The sequence below is a fragment of the Triturus cristatus genome, chromosome 6, assembly GCF_964204655.1.
Source record: "Triturus cristatus chromosome 6, aTriCri1.1, whole genome shotgun sequence".
Lineage (NCBI taxonomy): Eukaryota > Metazoa > Chordata > Amphibia > Caudata > Salamandridae > Triturus > Triturus cristatus.
This window is the reverse complement of record NC_140589.1, coordinates 1,355,633,475-1,355,653,048: the sequence shown is the minus strand read 5'-3', so window position 1 is coordinate 1,355,653,048 and position 19,574 is coordinate 1,355,633,475.

Genomic DNA, 19,574 nt, shown 5'->3' with positions numbered 1-19,574 from the left:
ATAGATGCCAGGACTTGTTTGAAAGATGGAGTGGGATCCGAAAGTAATTGCATGTATACATTGGTATCTGAAACATGTAGCTCCACGCTATTTATGTAAAATGATGTATCCAATATGACTAGTGCTCCTCCTTTATCAGCTTTACAACATGTGATTGTCTGATTATTGGCGAGGTTGGAAATGGCTGTTTTCTCATTGGTAGTTAAGTTGCTGACTTTTGATGTTTTGGATTGGAATATGTCGTGCAAATCTTTACGAACTATTGTCTCGAAGGTGTCAAGTATTTTGTGGCTGACAGGTGCTTGAAACGTGCTGTCTGGCTTAAGATCCATTAGAGTGCCTTGATTAGTTGGTTCTGAAAATGTGCTGATGTTTGTAAAAAAGTGTTTCAAACGTAGATTTCTCATGAATCTGAACAGACTCACTTGCGCTTCAAGTTCATTACTTTGATACGTGGATACGTATGATAAACCCTTTTGTAATGTTTTTGTTTGGAATTTCGATAATTCAGTAGTAGAGATGTTAATCACTAAGTTTTTTGACTCCTCGTTGATTTGGCAATTGGTGTCGTGTTTTGTCCGCCTGGATCTCCGGGTGGGACCTGGCCTCTTCCTAAAAAAGAAGAACTGGAAGTTGAAGGCGTTGTACTTCCATCACTTGTTGTGGTAGATCGTTTATCTTGATTTGCGTTCAAATTCCTTGATGAGTGTTCTTTTGGTTGAAAGTTGGGTTGTCGTCTCTGTTGAGAATCTTCAGATGATGAAGTGTCATCCGTGGATCGATTGTCAAATTGTCTTCGTTGTCTGCGTGTGGCATACTCCTCTGCCCAACTGTAAACTTCCCCCAACTTATAATCCACAGTGTCTCTCTTAAATTTCCTTAATTTCCTCTCATTTATTTCTGCTGTGTGTTTGTCAAGTTGAATGTTGATATCTTCTAGGGTTTTTTTCCAATCCTCCGTAGACATTTTATCACTTAGCTCCTGTTTAAGTTGAGCAACTTCTTTTTCGAGATCTTCTAATACTTTCGAAAGCTCTTCAATAATCAATAATATCAAGTCCAATGAACATTTGTTTAAAATACCATACCATCGTTCGGTAAATCGTGCATTGTTCTTACATAGTGTGGATTTTAATGGTATTCTTAAACCTCTTGGTATCCTTTGGACTTTGTGGTAGCGTATCAACGTGCTGGCGTGCAACCTTTGGTTGATTTCTCTTTTGGCGGCAAATAGTAATTGCTTGATATTCGATTGTATTGATCCTGTGCTTGTTGCGATGCATTCTGGCTCCTGTATGAGAGAGTATATTCGGTTTGTATCTTCGTTGGTGAAACCAAACGTATCGGCTTTGTTGCCGGTAATGTTAGCAATATCTTCGTATGACATGTTTTGGGTGGGTGCTGACACGTTTTGATCATAGAAATGAATGAAATTGTGTATCGGTCGCACTCTTTCGTTTTGCTTTAAACAACCATGTATTCCTTTCACCGTGTCTTAGGTGCTGTGGGATCTTATCCCTAGATCAAGAGGGATGTGACGTGTGACTAAATAGAAATTCCTTCACCAGTGGTTTTTTAAACAATTGTTTATAGGGAGTATCCCCTGACGAAGGGAAGACCCCGAAATGCATTGGGATTTAACCCTGTAACCCAAATACTCATATTGAAAATATGAAAGTTCATGTAAATGAAGAAGTTTAAAAAAAACCAAAATGTGAAAATTATGAACATTCGAAAAAGCAATACAAAGAATTGAAGACTGTGAGAATAAACAGTTTATTGATTACAGACATTCGTGAGAAATTCATTATAGTTTGAAGTTTCAACAGAGTGCATACTGGGATACACCTTCCACTGGTGAAGGAATTTCTATTTAGTCTAAAGTTAGACTGACACACACCAAATTGTTGTATTCCAAGTCCTTTATGGACGAGTTGGCAATTGGCGGGTATGATCTGTGGAAAGCTACAGTCGATCTTAAATCGGTTTAGGGCTCCAAACGATGGCAAGTACAGGGAACAGAGCCTTTGCATCATGCCTGTCTTATCCCGAATCACATGTTATTTTTAAATTCATCCATTTTTCAGACAACCTGTTTTGGATTGGCTGCTTCTAAAAAATTAAATTCTCCCTCCGTTCCGGGTCTAGGTGCATATCCCAATTGGGGTAATCATACGGATCTATCCCTTGCTATGTTGCAGACACAGGTTTCCAACACGTCCTTCAATATTTCTGAATTGAACCCGGAAGGGTGGTTGGTGTGGCAAACGAGTTCGGACTCCTGTCAACATCAGTTTCTGGATTTAAAGCAGGGGTATACACAGGTTCGGGTAGACCCCCGTTTTGTATCTTCTCACACTGTAACTACCTACTCAGTAGGGAAGTTATGCCAGTCTTGGCTGCAACATTCCACTTTAGCGTCTGTTAAACTTCATTTAGCACGATTAAATGACAAAATAGATTTGAATGATTTTGTTAAAGGTCCTGCAGTTGGCAGGCCCAAACGATGGGTGTATGCTGTTTATAACGAAGTTTGGAAGTTATCACACATTGAGGCTGCATCCAGATTACGTGCTATTGATCAAGCCAATATGCAAAAAGTGTTGGCTGTAATAGATAATAGTATTAACACCCTATCTACTAGAATTTATACCTTAGATAATATTGTATCATCTGTGGTAGACATTGTGCAGGATGATTTGTCTGTATTGTATCATGGTCAAAATCAGTTGCGTTCTATTATGCAGTTTGCATGGACGTTGCAAACTTTAAAGGCAGGGAAGGTCCCTTGGGATTACATGAATACTTCATCTTTGTTCCTCCCTTTTAATTTAACTGCAAAACAGCAGTTCATGTCCATGAAAGATGCTACATATTCATTGCTACACATTGAAAAGTTAGAACCTTTACCTTTCTCTGTTGCTGAATTGAACTCTGCTGTGTGGCTTGTACATGAGTTGATCACGTTACCGTTTCCCATGTTTAAGTTTAGTTCATGCATGAAACATTATGCTCTAGGCAGATACAAACAATTGGGAACTGCCTTCCTGCATGAAGTTTGGTCACTCCCTTTCACGTACAGATGTGTGAGGGACGGCAAGGTGGTTTACTTGAAAGGTGAAGAGTGCACTTCCACTCCGGATCATTCTGTTGTGTGTAGGCACATTCAATTGCATGGTGCATGTAATGTGCACGCCCCTAATTTAGCTTGCGTCCTGAAAGGGATTCCTGTGCCAGTTATTACTCCATCTTTTACGCTGCTTGCTAACGGTAGTTATTTGCTGTTAAATAATGAAGCTTGCTGTGGGATGTTCGTGGGAATTCCATACATAGGTGCCGATCACGATCCGGTAAAAAAATGGCCCGTACGACTCGTATCGGGTCTTTTTACTGTACGAATCGTACAAGTGCCGTACAAACTGCCAATTACGATTCGCATGGGAAAAAGACCATACGAATCGCATTGGGAATAATTCCCCACACGTCCTCGGGTCGGAAAATGTGTCCGACACGTCCCCGGATGATTTACCGTACAAATGTGAAAAGTGAAGTCCGACCGCGGAATCACGATCCATCCCGTGCGTCCGATGTTACAACCGTATGGAAAAAACACCGTCCGCACCGAACTCCCATAGCAACCATGGAGACATGTGCCCGCATACGCGCCGAACACCCCCCCAGCCCCCGTACGTTCGAGTCGTACCCCCCGTGTATGTACACCCGTGTACGTTCGAGTCGTACCCCCACCCGTGTATGTACACCCGTGTACGTGTCCTACCCCCGTGTATGTACACCCGTGTACGTTCGAGTCGTACCCCCACCCGTGTATGTACACCCGTGTACGTGTCCTACCCCCCGTGTATGTACACCCGTGTACATTCGAGTCGTACCCCCCGTGTATGTACACCCGTGTACGTTCGAGTCGTACCCCCACCCGTGTATGTACACCCGTGTACGTGTCCTACCCCCCCGTGTATGTACACCCGTGTACGTTCGAGTCGTACCCCCACCCGTGCATGTACACCCGTGTACGTGTCGTACCCCCCATGTATGTACACCCGTGTACGTTCGAGTCGTACCCCCACCCGTGCATGTACACCCGTGTACGTGTCGTACCCCCCGTGTATGTACACCCGTGTACGTTCGAGTCATACCCCCACCCGTGTATGTACACCCCTGTACGAGTCGTACCCCCGTGCATGTACACCCGTGTACGTTCGAGTCGTACCCCAACCCGTGTATGTACACCCATGTACGTTCGAGTCGTACCCCCCGTGTATGTACACCCGTGTACGTTCGAGTCGTACCCCCACCCGTGTATGTACACCCGTGTACGTTCGAGTCGTACCCCCCGTGTATGTACACCCATGTACGTTCGAGTCGTACCCCCACCCGTGTATGTACACCCGTGTACGTGTCCTACCCCCTGTGTATGTACACCCGTGTACGTTCGAGTCGTACCCCCCGTGTATGTACACCCGTGTACGAGTCGTACCCCCACCCGTGCATGTACACCCGTGTACGTTCGAGTCGTACCCCCACCCGTGTATGTACACCCGTGTATGTGTCGTACCCCCGTGTATGTACACCCGTGTACGTGTCGTACCCCCAACCGTGTATGTACGACGCGTACCCTCACCCGCGGATGTATGGAGCGTACCCCAGGCCCCAACACCAGCACCTCCACACAACATCGCGCATGTACGAGTCGTAACAAGCCAGACACAAGGACAGCACTGTACAACAAAATGCCCGAAGTACACACCGTACACACGCTAAAAACGCACATACACAACCAGGACAAAGCAAAACAACACAAGAATACACCATTCGAATGGCACAAAGCCACTAAACATGTCCAACAAGCTCAAAAACAACACAATCGCTGACCTGCAACTGCCAAAATCCAAAACAGAGGCCCAAAACACAACCACTCCTTAGAACACACCCACCCAAACTTCAAACACAGCCACACCCACCAATGGACCAATAAAAAGGGCCCACACACACAAACCATGAGCCTTTGCAACAGACTCACTGCTGCCAGACCCCACACACAACCTACAGCACCATACTAGAAGCTTTACCACACCTTACACTTGCACACCTTCACACACACACCTTCACAAACACCCCCACATCACATTCACACACACACCTGCACAACCACACCCACACACCCACAACCATCCACACACCCTCCCCCAACCATCCACACCCACACCCCTCACCATGCCTACTAACAAGAATCCAAAGTTCACTAGCCGAGAGTTGGAGGTCCTTGTCGATGAAGTCCTCAGAGTTGAGCCACACCTCTTTGGAACATTGGTCAGACAGACCACCATTTCAGAAAAAACATCCATGTGGCAGACCATCGTCGATGCTGTGAATGCTGTTGCGGACGCCAGAAGGACCAGGCATGAATGCCAAGCCAGGTGGTACGATCTGCGGAGGAGGGTCCGAGCCAAAATGACGGACGAACACAACCAGGCCAACGTCACTGGAGGAGGGCCGCCCCGCAGACGCGTAGAATACCATCCCTGGGAGGAGAGGGTGATGGCCATACTGCCGGTGGTGGCAGTGGACGGATTAGAAGGACTCCGAGACCCGGGTGAGTACACAAACAACTCACCTCACATGGGGGGAACGTCATCCACAACCAAACTCACAAACAGGCACGCAACCACCCCAAGCTATCGCATGACTCAACCACACTCCATGAACACGCACATGCCACTAGCGCCACCATGCCCCAAGCACCCAGCTGGACAATGTCAAGTCACAGGCCACAGAAAACACCAACACAAGACACGGTAACCCGGATGGCGGGAGTGTGGGCCCCAAAAATCACATAGTGCAACTCAGAAGCAGACAACAATACCCTCTGCCCATATGGCCTAGGTCACAGCCAGACAAACAGTGTGTCCCCACACAGGAAAGACTCGCCAGCAAATGGCGGACGCCTTGCATCAACACATGGGGGTGACGGCACGTTCTTGCACATGACAGCAGCTAATGAACAGCCAACACTGTGAAAGAGTGGCAGCACACACCACCACAGCAGCAGTGCAGACACACACACTACACCCAATGGGTGCCTGGAGATCAGAAACAAACTCACATCAACAATCCAAGGGCCATTCAAAGATCTGCTAACAGTCTGTGCCCAGGAAGCTGGGCTGAGGTGACAGAGGGTGACACACAGAGGGAGGGAGAGGGGGACAGAGAGGGAGGGAGACACAGGGAGACGGACAGAGGGAGGAGGCTGACACACAGAGGGAGGGAGAGGGGGACAGAGAGGGAGGGAGACACAGGGAGCCGGACAGAGGGAGGAGGCTGACACACAGAGGGAGGGAGAGGGGGACAGAGAGGGAGGGAGACACAGGGAGACGGACAGAGGGAGGAGGCTGACACACAGAGGGAGGGAGAGGGGGACAGAGAGGGAGACACAGGGAGACGGACAGAGGGAGGAGGCTGACACACAGAGGGAGGGAGAGGGGGACAGAGAGGGAGGGAGACACAGGGAGACGGACAGAGGGAGGAGGCTGACACACAGAGGGAGGGAGAGGGGGACAGAGAGGGAGGGAGACACAGGGAGACGGACAGAGGGAGGAGGCTGACACATGGAGGGAGGGAGAGGGGGACAGAGAGGGAGGGAGACACAGGGAGACGGACAGAGGGAGGAGGCTGACACACGGAGGGAGGGAGAGGGGGACAGAGAGGGAGGGAGACACAGGGAGACGGACAGATGGAGGAGGCTGACACACGGAGGGAGGGAGAGGGGGACAGAGAGGGAGGGAGACACAGGGAGACGGACAGAGGGAGGAGGCTGACACACGGAGGGAGGGAGAGGGGGACAGAGAGGGAGGGAGACACAGGGAGACGGACAGAGGGAGGAGGCTGACACACGGAGGAAGGGAGAGGGGGACAGAGAGGGAGGGAGACACAGGGAGACGGACAGAGGGAGGAGGCTGACACACAGAGGGAGGGAGAGGGGGACAGAGAGGGAGCGAGAAAGGGACACACAGGGAGAGCAAATCAGCCTTGTGGGCTGTGGGGATGTCTGCTCCTCAGCAGGTGGACTGCGTGCATGTAGACAAGGGTGGCCAGTGCCAGAACCCCCCCTCTTCTCCATGGCAAAACACAGGGCCATGTCACAACCTGTGCACGAGCACAACGACAGCTACCTGCATCATATAAGTGTGTGGAACCACTCCATGTGCACACATACAGTGCTACACGGAAGGCGCCAATGCATGGCTCGCCACACCTGCCCACTCCACTGCTGACTGCTGTCACAATTGACGCAGCAAGTAAGACTGTGCCACACATAGGTAAAGTCTCAAAAGCTGTGGCCAAGGGACATACCCATGCACAAGTGCACTGTCAGTGGAATGCAAGACATATCCAAATTCCCAGAGGACATGTGCCAACTTTGAAAACAATGAAACATGGATGTTGCATGGAACAAAATTAACATTGTCTCTCTCAAACACAGGTCAACGTCGTGGATCACCCCCCAACACTGGGGGGGAAGACTCACAGGACCCGGCTCGGCGGGATGACGGAGCCACCGGCAGCGACGACTCTCACCACTCTGTGGACGAACCCGACCCCGACCAACCTGGCCCCTCTGGTGTCCAACGACCTGCAGCACCAGCGTCAGGTACAACTGGGCCAACCACCACCCCCACTCCTGCCACATCCCAGGAGACACCCAGGATCCCTGCCCCACCACCACAATGCAGCCAGGCTGGCCAGGAGGGACACGGTGTCCCGGGCACCCAGGAGGAGGCAGGCGACAACGCAAATGCCACCCCTCAGGGGTCCCGGAGACCCGATGTGCCCACAAGGGCAGGCCAGGTGCAAGTGGGCAGGGGTGGTGGGAGTGGAGGACTGTGGAGGCGCCAGCCTGACCAGTTGGCTGGGGAACCGGTATATTCCCATGTCCGAAACATCCTGGACACATACCGGCAGGACACCACGGGCATGGCCCAGGTTGTGTCCATCCTCGAGGGGATCAAGACCCAGCAGGCCCAGCAACATGCGGAGCAACATGCCTGTCTACTGCAACACCAACGGAGGATGGAGGACAGACAGGCTGAGCTCGTGACGGTGTTCACGGGAATTCACAGTACACTCCGTCGGATGGCCGACAACATGGGCAACCCTCCCTGTGCCAGCAGGCGTAGAACATCACCACCCACAGGGAGGGATGAGGAGGAGGAGGAGACATCCGACGGAGCATCCCAAACATCGTCACGGCCTGCTTCTGAGGGTCCCCGCAGGAGGGCGGGTCATCCACGGAAAAGACCGTGAGGGTCGGCGCAACAGCACCATCTCCCAGGACACCTGGCCTGGCACCTGGCCCACTGGAGCAACAGCAGCACAGCATCAAAAGACATTCTCTGCCACATGGACTTGCTGGTCACTGTCTGACCAATGTTGACAAAGACTGTGGCATGGACTCTGAGGATTTCAAATGGCAAGGACACCAAATCCCCTAGTGAACTTTGGATTCCACACACCCGGAAAGCCCCTCATGTCAAACCCCCCCCCCCCCCACCCCAACCAAAATAAAAAGTCACACCATAAAGAGAAGATGCCTACTGATTGCATTATTACCTTACATGTGTCTTGTAAAGTCTAACTATGCCTGAGTTCTCATTTGACTTCAACCATCCACACCCTGGGGCCTGAGTCTGGCACAGGACACACATGGGTCACATTGTATTAGGCAAGACAGACATGGAGCACCATACACACCCGTGATGGGCCCAACCAGCTGAGGGGGTGGCCGCACAACCGTGCCGACAGACATATTGAGTACAGCGACAGCCATGCGCAGAGGTCAGGGATCATGTGGAGTGTCCTGGGGGGCACCCAGGTATGTGTGGACAGGTGGCAGAACCATGTACTGCAAGCTTGAGTCAGGTGGATGCAGTGAATGGTGGCCTGGCCAACGTTGGATGCATGGGGATGGCACATGTCACAATACCCACACAGTCATGGACTACATGCACAATACAGAGTCTAATCCCACACAAACAGCTTGCATCTTGCTTCTCTACACATAGACACATAGCCACTATCACGGAAAACCATACCAGACATGCCGGATGCACCGTGGCAACACACCAGCATTGACTGAGAAGAGGCACCTTGGAGGCATAGGGACACCTTTATTAGTCATGTATTCGGGATTGCAGAGGCAACTCGGAGTACACATGAACGGGTCATGTGGAGTAACATGTGGGTCCAACACTGGAACCCCCCTTCTGCAGCCCAAATGCGTGATAGCCATGGCACTGGCACACAAGTGTCGGCTAACAGCTAAACACCCCCTGCTGCTCACGGAGAGACTGCCATACACCATTGATCCGCTGATGTGGAAGTCCCACAGCATGTCAAGCCAAGGCAAACCGTATGTGTCCGAGGGCAGTGTAACACACATTGATGCCATCATCACATTCCACAATCCCATCACTGATGACTGTCAACAAGTTTGACCATCTATTCAGGTGTACCCAGCTGCATGTAATGTGTACCATGGTGATGCGACATGTCTGAAGAGGAACCAAACATCGACAGGGGCAGTGTGCATACATCGTGAACAACTGCCACACCCAATACACCCCTGATGCATCCCTTACCCTAAGGAGACTTCCAAACTTGTCCGTGCGTGTAACGCTGAGTCAGCACACGATGACGTGTCCATGAGGAATAGCAGTGCCACAACAATGCAACCAGCAGACGGCATGCGCAAGTACCTGGGGATGAGAGACACACAAGAAGTCAGCCACAAAAAGCACAGCCACTTGCATGTGCATGTACTCGACACATGGAAGGATGACAACATGCCAGGTCACAATTATGACTGGGGAAATACACATCACTGCCACCATCACTCCAGTGACACATCCACACACACCTCTGACTCACGTGGCATACATGCAGATGGACACACACATCGCAACACATGCCACACAGGGACCAATGCGTGCACACACAGACACTGGTACTCACCACTAAGCAAAGAAGTCGCGTATGAGCCGAGTCCGGATGTCCTCTTGCGGAACCACGTCCTCCACATCACTAGCCCCATTGCCAAGCCCTTCGTCCTCCACGGGTGGATGGTCCTGATCATCTTGATCCAGGATGAGTGGCACAGCTTTCTCAACTGCCATGTTGTGCAGCATGCAGCAGACCATGAAGATTTTGCAGACCTTCACCGGGGCATATGGGAGCGCGCCGCCGGTCTTGTGGAGGCATCGGAATCGGCTCTTCAGGAGGCCAAACGTCCTCTCTATCACTCGCCTTGTCCGGCCATGGGCGGTGTTGTAGCGGAGCTGGGCCGGCGTGATGGGGTTGCGGAGAGGTGTGATCAGCCATGGCATGTTGGGATAGCCAGCGTCCCCTACATGGAAAGCACATAGACATAAGTAGGACAGGAGAAGCGGTCGTGCTGGAAGTCTTCGCAAAATACAGGACAGACAGACTGTACCCACCAACAACACATGCTCGTTCATTGCGCAGCTGCGTCATCATTTCAGGCATCCTGCTACGCCTCATGATGTAGGCATCGTGTGCTGATCCTGGAAAACGAGCACAGACATGTGAAATCACCATGTTGGACAGACACACCACAAGGGCATTGATGGAGTGGTAGTGCTTGCGATTCCTGTACGCTACCTCCTGTGCCTGTGGTGGTACCAAAGCCACATGTGTCCCATCTATGGACCCAATGACATGGGGCATCCCTCCCAGGGCATAGAATCCACGCTTGACCCCAGTCAACATTTCAGGGGTTGGGAAATGGATGAAGTCATCCAGGTGAATCAACATGGCCTCTAAGAAATCATGCAGCACACGGCAGAACATGCTCTGGGACATGCCACCAACATGAGCTATGGTATTTTGAAAGGTACCCGTGGCAAGAAAATGTAGGGCTGCCATTACCTTCAGCTTGGGTGTCAGTGCCGTAGGATACCTGTGCAGCGGTTGCAGGTGTGGTGCCAGTCTCGCCGTCAACTCCAGAATCAACGGTTGGGGGAAGCGGTAGCACCGGATACAGTCATTCTCCCGCATGGCAGCCAAGTCCGGAATTGGTCGGGGAAGAGGCGGCGCTCTGCAGTAATTTGGAAGTGACAAGGAAGAGTGAGTGCACCACAACAACAATTTATTTGTACTGAGCACATGTTAATCTGTCAATACACATATGCTACATACGGAGTCAGGTATGTGCCACATGCCCTGGACACGTATGGCTGCCAGGTGACACTCCTACCAAGACCCAGCTACACACGGAGATTGTGAACCTCCACATGCCATGGCATGGGATTAGCTGTGTCCCAGTGTAAGTGAACAGCCAGACGCAAGACAGGAGTGACATACATCCACACATCAGCAGAAGTAGGATGTCGATTGCAGAGACTGGTAGCGGAACACTAGAGCCACAGGTCACATGACATTACACTAGGACAGCCCACACACCTTGCCATGAAGGTGTACATGTGATGACTCACCACACATTCATAGAGAGGATGCAGACATGTCCTAGTTACGCTACTCCGTGTCCCTTTTGAGCACTCACTGGAGGGCAGGTAAATTGGCACTAAGAAATTACAAAGACAGCAGAACCCACCGAAGGGAGATATTGCGCGAGAATAACTTCAAGTCCCAGAATGCAATTGATGCAAATGTACCGGAACATGGCCACTAGGGGGTGATAAAAGCAGGAACTAATGGGGACTTGTAATTCTCTGCGAGTATGCTGATTTGTTTGTGCAAGCCCGTGAACAAGGAGCAGGCAGCTCCGAAACGCGTAGGGCGGTTAACAAAGCTTGAAAATGAATGCTGGTTTTATCGGAATAAAGGACTCTGTTACAAATTGACGGGGCCCGCTTGTTATTGAGTGCGTCTTCATGCACAGGACAACAGAAGTTAGATACTCTGTGTCCCATGCATACATACGCACCTCACATCCGATACCACATGTGGCACGGTGTGCGGAACAGTGTGCCATGTCAATCTACACACAGACACATGTTGGTTGCTGCAACAGCTGCTGCTTTTGAGGGAGCTCCAACATCAACCTAATGGGAACCCCCCACACATACATGACATAGTCACATCGTGCACCGTGGGTAGTGACATGTCTGGTGTGGTAACCCCTGTACCAGGCCTCAGGGGACACTTGCGTGTGTTGTTGTCCGTGCCATGCCAGTGACGCTCATCCCAAGTGTGCAGTACGACATGCACACATGTCAAAGGAGTCAAGGGCATGCCTGGCACACATTGCACCGTCACACATTACATGTGTACACATCTCATCATACATCTGGTGCCTTCTCGACTCAGGAGTAATGTGCCACATCACAGCCTTTCACACCTGTGCCCTACACATGTAGTACTGCCCAGACAATGCCTTGATGTCCATCCATGGACAAGTATGTCAGCCCTATTCCTTCCTGTGTGCTGCCTGTCACCACTGTGATGTGTGAAAAGCACCGTACTTTCGCAAAGAGGGCCTGTGTACGTTTCCGTATCACTATGGGAGTGCTGCCGTATGTGTACCCATAGTGATAGTGAGCGTACAGGCGTGTGTACGGTCCGTACCACCCTGAGTACGCATACGTGAGAACACCCATAGTGGTACAGAGCGTACACACGCCTGTACGCTCACTATCACTATGAGTACGCATACGAGAGTACACCCATAGTGGTACGGAGCGTACACACGCCTGTACGCTCACTATCACTATGAGTACGCATACGCGAGTACACCCATAGTGGTACGGAGCATACACACGCCTGTACGCTCACTATCACTATGAGTACGCATACGCGAGAACACCCATAGTGATAGTGAGCGTACACACGCGTGTACGGTCCGTACCACTATGGGTGTTCTCGCGTATGCGTACTCATAGTGATAGTGAGCGTACAGGCGTGTGTACGCTCCGTACCACTATGGGTGTTCTCGCGTATGCGTACTCATAGTGATAGTGAGCGTACAGGCGTGTGTACGCTCCGTATCACTATGGGTGTTCTCGCGTATGCGCACTCATAGTGATAGTGAGCGTACAGGCGTGTGTACGCTCCCTACCACCATGAGTACGCATACGCGAGAACACCCATAGTAGTACGACCGTACACACGCCTGTACGCTCACTATCACTATGAGTACGCATACGCGAGAACACCCATAGTGGTACGGAGCATACACACGCCTGTGCGGGCCGTTGCTATGCATTTGGGGTGCCCTAGGGCCCCGGAACGCACCGTACCTATGTGTGAAGCTCCAAATTACATAGGGGACACATGAGAGACAAGTATAAAGGCCTACATGAATGCTGGTTGTCATGGAGACCAAGTTTAAAGTTTGAATTTTTTCCGGAAGGTGCACAGCAGAAGTCAGTTGGAATGAATCTACTTTGTTGCAATGTGTTTGTGGAGTTGACATCATGCTGAAGAAAAAAACACAATAAGAACCCACTGACTGTGCTAGGTTTGAAGGGATTGGAGGAAACATAGGATGCAAATGTGAGTGACCAATCACTCTGTACTCCTGTGCATGAAACAGGCCAGCAAGGCAGATATAAGGCAGCCAGGTCCTATGAGGGAGCACTTGCCTGCACATCTTTGTATTCCACGACCCAGCTGCTGCTACTGATTCCCTGGAACCATGTCAAGGTCTGTGGAGAGGTCACAGCCTTTCACCCTGGAGGAGAACCTGGCTTTGCTGGATGTGATCCTCCCACAGTACCCCATGCTGCATGGGTGACCAGGGTATCAGGTGAGTGCAGAGTCCACTGGCACAGACTGTGTCCCTTTATTGTGACTGTGACTTCTGGCATTGTGTCAAGGTGTGGCACACATGCCATTTACTGTAGGGGGGGGTCCCGGGGGGGGAATGCCTGATGTCTCCCAGCCAGTGCATGCTGTGGTGCATGTCTGCCGTCCTCACTTGCATTGTGTTTACTGTGACAATCCCTGCATGGTGCATGCCACATTCTGCCTGTCTTGTCCTCCTGGGAATGTAGCCTCTACAGTCCTCATGTGATTATGTGGTCAGCCCAGTGTGACAGGTGACTGTACCCACAGATGTGTGTTAGTTCTGTGTACCTGTGCTGAGAGTGTCCACATGATGTGTTCGTACCCTGGACATCGGTGTGTGTGTAAGTCCCCTGTCATGTGGGTGGGTGCATATGTGGGGTGTGGCACCCGGGCTGCATGAGGGATGGATATACCCTGCCCATGTGATGTGAGCAGGGAGCAGTGCTGTGTGTCTGACGTGCAGAGCCAGCCCCACACCTGTGAGCCCCCCCCGTCTAGTGACACATGTGCAGAGTGAGTTTTGTCGCAGCATTTGGCAATGGAAGGTGAATGTCCTGTGCCTGTGTGTGTCTGTGTACTCTGCTGCGGTAGCATCAGTGGCCTGTGGCATGTGACTGCTTAGAGGTGCTGCACATTATCCTGGTGTACCTTGTGATGCACAGTGTGAGCCTGGATCATTGATTGTGTCGTTGCCCTCATTCCACCTGTGTACTTTCAATGGCACGTACTGCTTTTGCCCTTCCCCAGAGGATCATGTCCCTATGACAAAGGTGCAATGCGTTGGATGCATACTATGCCTTGTTGTACACAGCACATTTGTTCTAACATGTCTCTCTGTGACATGTGCCTGGTGTATTGATGTAGTGTCACTTGTTCATCCTCACAGGTAGGCGCCTCTGCCAAGAAGCAGATATGGCTGACCGTCGTCAGTGCCGTTAGGAGTGCGGATGGTCGGAAGCGGCGCCTGTCCCAGGTGAGGAAACGCTGGCAGGATATCCGGTGCTGGACGCGGAGGATCGCACGGGTCCTGCTGGGGGACTCACCTGAGACCCATAAGAACCGGGGGCGCCGCCGTCTGACCCACATCCACAAGCGTGTGCTGGTGGTGGAATTTCCAGACTTGGAGAGGCGCTTACAGGAGAAGCAGCAGCAGGAAGGGGGTAGGTACATGTGTGTTTGTTGTGTGTCACCAGCATTTGTAAGTGCACAGTTGCATGGATTCACTGCCAGGGTTTAAAGGTGCTGTGCAGATCCAGTTACCCACAGTATAGCTGTGCTCTCCTGCCTCCCTTCCCCTCCTTGCAATGTGTTCCCTGGTCTGTGTGTAGTCACTCCTTCACAAGGTAATGTAGGCTGGCGCTTTCTCCACGTGAACTATGCCTGTAGCATCATGTGTGGGGGTGGTGTGTAACAGGTTTGGGGACCTTGCCTGTGCCCTGTCCAGTTCAGTACATGTGGGTTCCATGTCAGTTGGCACTGATGCTGAGTCCAGACATGGGAGTTAGTCTCTCAAGTGTCATGCCTTACAGCGCGCATGTCCTATGTTGTGGCCTGTGACATGATGTGCATGAGTGTGCGATACGCATAGCGCAGGGATGGTGGCGTGTGTTACAGTCATTTCCATTCAGGACCATGGAGTTGTGTGGGCACTACTGTCCCCTGGGGCATATTTTCATAGGTGTCATGTGTGTCATCACAAAACGTGGACACTCTCAGTGTCTACAGCATAGGTTGTGCTCTGTGCCATTGACCCCTGGCACCATGTATATTGACGTGAAATGTAGTACAAGTGTCCACTGTACAGCCTGACCTGATTTCCCTGGTTCATAGTCACAGTGGCCAGTGCCTGTGTGTCTTGTTACAATCATCTGATGATGGCCATTTGTACATGATTCTTTGGACAGGCGCACCTTGGGAATTTGGCGTCCAATCTTGCATTTATGCAGCCCCTGTGTATTTCACCCAGACTAAGAGATGTAAGTGCTTCCTGTGTCTCAACAAATTGTCTCATGTAGGGGCTGGTTGGTGCGGGCAAAGCCTACATGTCAAAACCTGAAATCTCCTTGCTAGGTCTGGCCAGTGTGTGCTGTTTGTCTGGACATACACTCAAGGTGCAGTGAGACAGTTATGTTGGGCATGTTTTCAGTATTACCTATGCAGCATGTGCCTCAAGTTCATGGATATGGTCCCTGCTCATCCCTATTTTCGGCAACGCTGTGTGGTGCAGATGCAGTGCTGGATTGTCCCCAGGGCCTGGCTCCTATGTCAAACTCCATTTCATGTCATTTGCAATTGTGTCATGCTCTCCATGGATTTTCAGTGGCATGGTGGGTGAACCAACTGTGTGTTGCATGCCCTACATCTGTACCTTGTTTTGTAGATGTTACTGATCTTTCTTTTCAGACTATGCACTGTAACCTATGTAGATTGGACTCATGTGACATATGTATACAGGTGTGTGATTAATTGCTGTCTGTTCACCTTGCCCACAGCATCGTCGGGGGACACGGAGGGAGACATGAGCACAGACGGAGCGGAGGGACCGAGCACCAGTGCCAGCGTTGACATCGTGGCTGGCACATTGAGTGGTACTGAGGCGGAGGAGAGTGAGGCCGAGGACCTGTCCACTGGCACAACTGAATATGAAGCTGACGGGTCCGAGGATGATCTCTCCGAGTGGGCGGAGGCTGCACCACCAGCAGACAGCGGCACAACATCGCACCCCGCCCCCTCCATTGCCATCAGCCACCTCCCACTTGCTCGTGTCCCTTCCCAGCATGCCCGGTCACCACATGTCTCCTTCCTGCCAGGCACCGAACCCCCTGCCCCTGTCTCCACTGCTGCCGCCAATGCCGAGTCTGTGGACATCCAGCGGCAGTTGCAGATTGGTCAGGCTGCGATCCTTAATGTCCTCCATGGCCACAGCCAAGTGCTGCACAACATGGAGGCATACTTGGAGGGCATTTTTTCATCGCAGGCTGACCAACGCCAGTTGCTGAGGTCCATAGACTTGACACTGACTGCAGCAGTGGGTCTCCTGCAGCGCTACGTCCCACCCACTACCCCTGCCCCATCCACACTTCCCACTCCCATGCCTGTCCCACGTACACCCAGACGTCAGCATGCACCCACCACAACAGACACAGGCACCACACCAGCAGGGAAGGTCATACGCACACCTCCTGGCACGCACACACAGGGTGAAGTAGGCACACCCACTGGGTCGGGGGGCAAACGTAAGTCATGCAGCCAGAGTGGGAGTCCGCATTCCACCCAATCCACTCCCTCCAAATCCCCTCCCCTCAGCTCTCCTGGCCACATATCCAGCAAGGACTCCTTCATGGCCGCTCTGTCCCTGAGCCCCACTGTGACACCACCCCGCAAGCGGTCAAGGGAGTCCCCGGTCAGGGTGGTTGAGTCCCCCCCCCTGTCCACACCCTCCCCCTGTGGCGCTGCGACCCATCCCTCCGCCCCCCCTCCTTGGGGCCTGTGGTTCCTTCGGGTGCAGGGGAGACGCTGGAGGACCTTGCAAAGGTGTGCAGCGCCATCCTGGCCTCCGCCTTTGGCCCTGACCCACCCCCTGTGGTGGAGTCCTCCATCCCTGCACCCACGACGCCTACCCTTCGCCCTCATGTCCCTGCGGTGCCTGGTCCTTCCCCCCCACATGATGCCCTCCCCGCTCTGGAAGACGATGGAGTCTGACTGTGCAGGCAAGCTAGGGGACACGCGTCCCACTGTGTCCCCCACCTGGATTGGAACTTTGGTTTCCCCTATGGGCATAGTACTTTTTGAACTTTGAAGGGAAAAACATATGTTTTGGATGCTGATTAAAGCAATTTATTTTTCCTTAGTACACTCCTGTCTGTCTGGTATTGCTGTTGGTGGACCTGCCCCATTATTTTGGGTGGTGATTATGTGTTGGGTGTGTGGGAATTGTCGTCTTGTGCTGGTCATAGGGTGGATCCTGGTATCTGTGTGCCATCACAAGCTGTTGGCTACATAACTTTGTTCATGTAAGCAGTTACTGCATGGTGACATCGTCCCATGGTGTGTTCCTTCCTCTGTGTAACTTGACTTCTTCCCTGCAGGGTCTTTCCAATATGTGGGGCTGAGCTGTGTCTACATTGGCTGGGTGTGTGACGGACTCATTAGACTTGGCCCATGCATGCTGAGCGATGTCTCCACCTGCATCATTCGTGGCGTCCTTGGTGGTCACTGTACTTGTGTATGTAGACTGTTGCCATGACTTCATGTGGACACGTATTCTTTTAGGCGCTATGCATATGTATACTTCCAGCCTCGCACACATGTGGTACATGTACTGCAGGATCTTTGTGCACCTGACTGACATTTGTGGGCATTGGATCTGTGGGTACTCCACCCTTTTCTTTGCAGGGGCACTGCTGTGAGTGTTAGGCACCCACCCCTCCTGTCTCTGGGCACTGCTGGGAGGACTCTGCACCCACCCCTCCTGTCTCTGGGCACTGCTGGGAGTGTTAGGCACACACCCCTCCTGTGTCTGGGCACTGCTGGGAGGACTCTGCACACACCCCTCCTGTCTCTGGGCACTGCTGGGAGTGTTAGGCACCCACCCCTCCTGTCTCTGGGCACTGCTGGGAGGACTCTACACACACCCCTCCTGTCTCTGGGCACTGCTGGGAGGACTCTGCACCCACCCCTCCTGTCTCTGGGCACTGCTGGGAGGACTCTGCACCCACCCCTCCTGTGTCTGGGCACTGCTGGGAGGACTCTGCACCCACCCCTCCTGTCTCTGGGCACTGCTGGGAGGACTCTGCACCCACCCATCCTGCGTCTGGGCACTGCTGGGAGGACTCTGCACCAACCCCTCCTGCGTCTGGGCACTGCTGGGAGGACTCTGCACCCACCCCTCCTGTGTCTGGGCACTGCTGGTAGGACTCTGCACACATCCCTCCTGTGTCTGGGCACTGCTGGGAGTGTTAGGCACCCACCCCTCATGTCTCTGGGCACTGCTGGGAGGACTCTGCACACACCCCTCCTGTCTCTCGGCACTGCTGGGAGGACTCTGCACCCACCCCTCCTGTGTCTGGGCACTGCTGGGAGGACTCTGCACCCACCCCTCCTGTCTCTGGGCACTGCTGGGAGTGTTAGGCACCCACCCCTCCTGTGTCTGGGCACTGCTGGGAGGACTCTGCACACACCCCTCCTATTTCAGGATATGTACGCTTAGAACATACACGTGTGTGGGTTCGCTCCATGCATACGCGGGTGAGGGTACGGGTCGTACGTACACTGTTGGGGTGGGGGGTACGCTCCATACGTACGCGGGTGAGGGTACGGGTCGTAATTACACTGTTGGGGTGGGGGGTATGCTCCATACGTACGCAGGTGAGGGTACGGGTCGTACTTACACTGTTGGGGTGGGGGGTACGCTCCATACGTACGCGGGTGGGGTCATGGTCCGTACGTACACTGTTGACAGGGGGGGTACGCTCCATACGTACGCGGGTGTGGGTAGGGGTCGTACTTACACTGTTGGGGTGGGGGTACGCTCCATACGTACGCGGGTGAGGGTACGGGTCGTACTTACACTCTTGGGGTGGGGGGTACGCTCCATGCATACGCGGGTGGGGTTACGGTCCGTACGTATACTGTTGGGGTGGGGGGTACGCTCCATGCATACGCGGGTGGGGTTACGGTCCGTACGTACACTGTTGGCATGGGGGGTACGCTCCATACGTACGCGGGTGAGGGTA